Source organism: Mus pahari, chromosome 3 (genome assembly GCF_900095145.1).
Source record: "Mus pahari chromosome 3, PAHARI_EIJ_v1.1, whole genome shotgun sequence".
Classification (NCBI taxonomy): Eukaryota; Metazoa; Chordata; class Mammalia; order Rodentia; family Muridae; genus Mus; species Mus pahari.
This window is the reverse complement of record NC_034592.1, coordinates 128373859-128377994: the sequence shown is the minus strand read 5'-3', so window position 1 is coordinate 128377994 and position 4136 is coordinate 128373859. Positions and strand designations below refer to the sequence as shown.

The window sequence follows — 4136 nt, the reverse complement described above, 5'->3', positions numbered from 1 at the left end:
AAAAAAAAAAAAGAGTGTTACACTGGCGATGGCAGCGGAGATGCACGAGCATTAATGTCATATTGTATACAATTCTAGGGACAGAGTCTAGGGTCTGACCCCGTATACTAAAATCTATGGATGCTTAACTCTTCATTTAAAAAGTCAGGGCATTTGCATATAATCTACATAATCCTCCCATAAATCTTACATCATCATTAGATGACTTAAAATACCCAGTAGAACAGAGACATTACGTAAAGAGTTTAGGGGAAAGAACAATAAAAAAGTTTGTATGTGTTTGTTTCTTTTTTTTTTTTTTCCTTAAATATCCACAGCTCGTGGTTGATTGAATTCTCAGGCGCAGAGCCTTACAGACATGGAAGTAGACGGTGACTTCTCCAGTGCTTCCACAGAGACACACATCCTACAGCATATCACTCATCTCTACTCAAGCATTCATCTCACACACATTTATGGGGTGACCCAAGCCTGTGCCAAGGGCAGGGAACACCAGAGAGAGCCCACAGCATTTCTGCTCCCACACTTAAGAAAAGAGATTTACATATTAAAAACAGTGGTATCCCTCTGAGAGTGCCATTAAAATTCATCTCTCCTGTCTGTGAGGAGTGCTGACAGACAAGAGACATTTTAAGACATGTGTATTTTTCTTGGTTTGTCTTAAAAATAAATCAGTTGCTTGCTGAAGAATTTGCAAATGTGCTTGAGCGCCACTAGGGGGCATTTTGAGGGTGTAGTAAGAATTCCCTGCATGCTACATATTTTGTATTTAAAGACGTAATCCTCCCATAAATCGCTAGTTGACTTATAATACCCTGTAGAACAGAAACACTACATAAAGAGTTTAGGGGGAAAAGGACAAAATATCCATTAGAGTTCTACTGTGTGTTCAAGACAGAGCTGGGAAACATGGGGATGGGGAACAGAACATGGGGGTCATGAGAACCTGAATCCCTGTTCCCCAAAAGTGGAGACACACATTAAAGAGGGCAGACATGGGCAATTGATTCACTCATAGACCAGAAGTTCATTGCAATTAAGTGAGAAAGAAGTGTCACTTTCATGGCCAAAGCCTTTAGTTGCCCACAGGGAGCCTTGCAGAACTCTCTTTGACCCATGTGCAGGATTGAAATGGTTTCACCTTTCAGGAGCAGGGGTAGCAGGCCTGTGAACCCACACTGGGGTTGAACTTGGCAAAGCAGCCTTCTTGTTGGCAGTCATCGATGGGGATTTTTGCCCCCTCTTTCTTTCTTTGCAGTGCTTTGGGGTGAAGGGCCTCATGCATGCTAGCCACGGGCCCTATCATTTAGCCATAGCCACAAGCCAAGTCAGCCCATATCAGGCTTTTTGTTTAGAGTTTTCCTGACCCCGCCATCCACAATTTAAGATCGCTATAGCAACCTCTGCTACAAATTATTAATCCTTAGTATCTGCCCCAGGAATAAGTCACACATGACTCAGTTTAAAATGCTAGCTCAAGTGTGTAAATGCCACACAGGGGAGTTCGGGGCAATCTACACAGACTACTAGAATCAAACAGACTGCATCCTGGTGTCAGCATTTAACTGTGGCTCCGGGAGCTACAATCTTTGTGGGGTGGTGAGGGGTTCCTTGGACTTTGAATTTGACTCCACCTCCCTGATGTGCTCAGCCCACTAAGGAGAAAACCTCAAATGCTGGAGACACAGAACTGGCCACACTCAGAAACATGTGGATACAATTAGAGGAAGGTTTTCAATTTCAGCAAAACTATACCCCCGCCAGAAGCAAGAGCTTGCAAGGGGATCTATGGTGCTGGGCCGTAAATGAGAATGGCTGCTTAGGCAGCAGAAAAGACACGTGACTGTTGTAAAGTCAACCCAAGAGAGCTCTGGACAGGCCACAGAAAGCATGGGCCTGTGACACATGACCGCAGCTCCTCTAGATCCAGATCGGAGGAGCTGCAGTTCAATACCTCAGAGCTTAGTCTGGAGCCACGGGCAGGCAGCCTGCCTGAGCCATGCTCTCCCGGGGAAGGAAGGCTAGCAGAGTGCCTGGCACAATTCATGCAGAGGAACCCACGGGCTGTTTAAAATTCCTTTATTTTCCTCACAGGGATTCCTGCAGGTGAAGACAATTCTGCCCATCTATCACAATGCAATGCTGATTTCGTTCTCCTTTAAGAAGACAAGCTTGAAACCTGGGACCTCACTCTGAGGCACTGCCAGGAAATGGGGCAGGAAATGGTTGTCTCTGTCCTCAGACCACAAGACGTAAGCATCTAAGTACATACTGTCACCAACAGAAGGATGCTTTTCTAAGGGAGACTGGGACACAAAGCCTCAAGGGGTCTTCTTGCTACTAGAAACCACCAAGATAAACCCCAAACCGCAATAATCACATGGTGGGAAAAGGGGAGGCGCCACACGGGAGCTTACAAATGTCTACCTCGATGCCTGAACAAAGCCGCACTCACTTTCTCTACTGCCCAACCCCTGGAAGAGGAAAAGACACCGTGGGAGTCATGGGCTCATAATGGAATATCTGGGTCCCTGGCTGAAATGTCATGGATATGGCCAGGTGAGACACAGAGGCCGGAAGAGCACATTCACATCTATCTGCCTTGGTTTGGGGACGGGATGAAGGATACTTATCCCAAGCTGGCGGTGGCCAAAAAGGAATGGGGCGGGCATGTCTCAGGGACCAGGGAGAGCAGGTCTTTGATAGGAAAAGCAACCCTGAAGATTCAGTAGACACCTGAGGACCTTAGAGGACATCCTGGAGATGACAATGTATTTGACACCCTCTGTGGGAGATTCCTAGATGATGCAAACCCAGGGCATCCCAAGGATAGGTAGACCTTTGTGCTCAAGCCCAGATTGAAACTCAACAGGCCCAGAGAAAACACAGCTGCCTCCTCAGGGTCTCGTCTGGGTGCCCAAGAGACTCCTGAAAATAATGAACAGATGTGCACATAGGCCCCAATTTGTCTCCTTCCGGAATGACCGGCTCACAGGAGAGTCCCAGCTCTTGTTGCCTTTCAAGGTTGTGAGCTACCTAGTCAAGCATCTGAAGGCTCTTCATGATCCAACCTCTAACTGATGCATAAGGAGCTAGGATGTCCTCGGTTAAGCCTGAACGCAGGGTAGGACTGAACCTGAACACCAAAGTCAACGGCAAGCAAGCCAATGGTGGTGTGTTTGGAACAACAATTCTTTTTTTTTAAGGCCAGCTTTTCATTGATTTTAGTGATAACAATAGCAGGCTATTTTTCTATCAGTGTGACTATTCTTTAATAAAAAGCCAGCAACTTTCTAAATAAAAGAATCCATAATTGTTAATGATATTTTAAGGGCTGTGGTTCAGTGACTGGCTACTTGCTTTGCACATATGAGGCCCTAGGTTCAATCTCTAGTACTGAGACAAGCAAACAAACACAGACATACCCAACCAAGGGAAAACATATTCCAGTGAATGCTTAGTTCTACTAAGTTAAATGTTTATTCTCAGGCGTGGTTGCATTTTCTCCTTTTTAATTTCAATTTTTCTACAATGAATTACTATTATTACTGTAATTTTTTTAAAGTCATAATTTGTTTGGGGGAACAGGGTCTCATGTATTCCAGGCTGGCCTCAAACTCACTATTTAGCCAAAGATAACCTTGAATTTCTGACTCTCCCAAGTGTTAGGATTAGAGGCATGTATCAAAACACTCAGGCTAGTAGGTAGCTTTAAATTAAAACAAGCAAACAAACAAACAAACAAACAAAAAACCAGATGTGCCCTGCAGTTAATCAGTGAGATGTCAAGCACCCCACGAACTGGTTTCCGAGCCACAGGGTTGTATTTGGGGTGATAAAGACACTTTGGAGCTAGCTAGAGGAGGTAATGGACAGCACTCCCTGTATGTACTCCCAGTTTTTGTGTGTGTGTGTATGTGTGTGTGTGTGTGTGTACACGAATGCTCGAATAAAGAAAGGCAGACATCAGAGGACAACCTTTGATATTAGGAACCTCAGATTCCATACACCTTGTTACCTGAGACTGGATCTCTTTTGGTGTGGAGCTCACTGCTGATCTGGCCCGGCTGGCTGGCCAGTGTGTCTCCACCTCCCCAGGGCTGGGATTGCTTTTTTTTTTTTTTTTTTTTTTTTGT

General features: G+C 45.1%; 1 protein-coding gene across 1 annotated transcript in view; it reads right to left on the bottom strand.

Moving 5' to 3' along the window:
* Rin2 (Ras and Rab interactor 2) overlaps positions 1-4136 on the bottom strand; it is a 102648-nt gene that overhangs the window by 4664 nt on the left and 93848 nt on the right. The gene's annotated exons all lie outside the window — the stretch shown is intronic.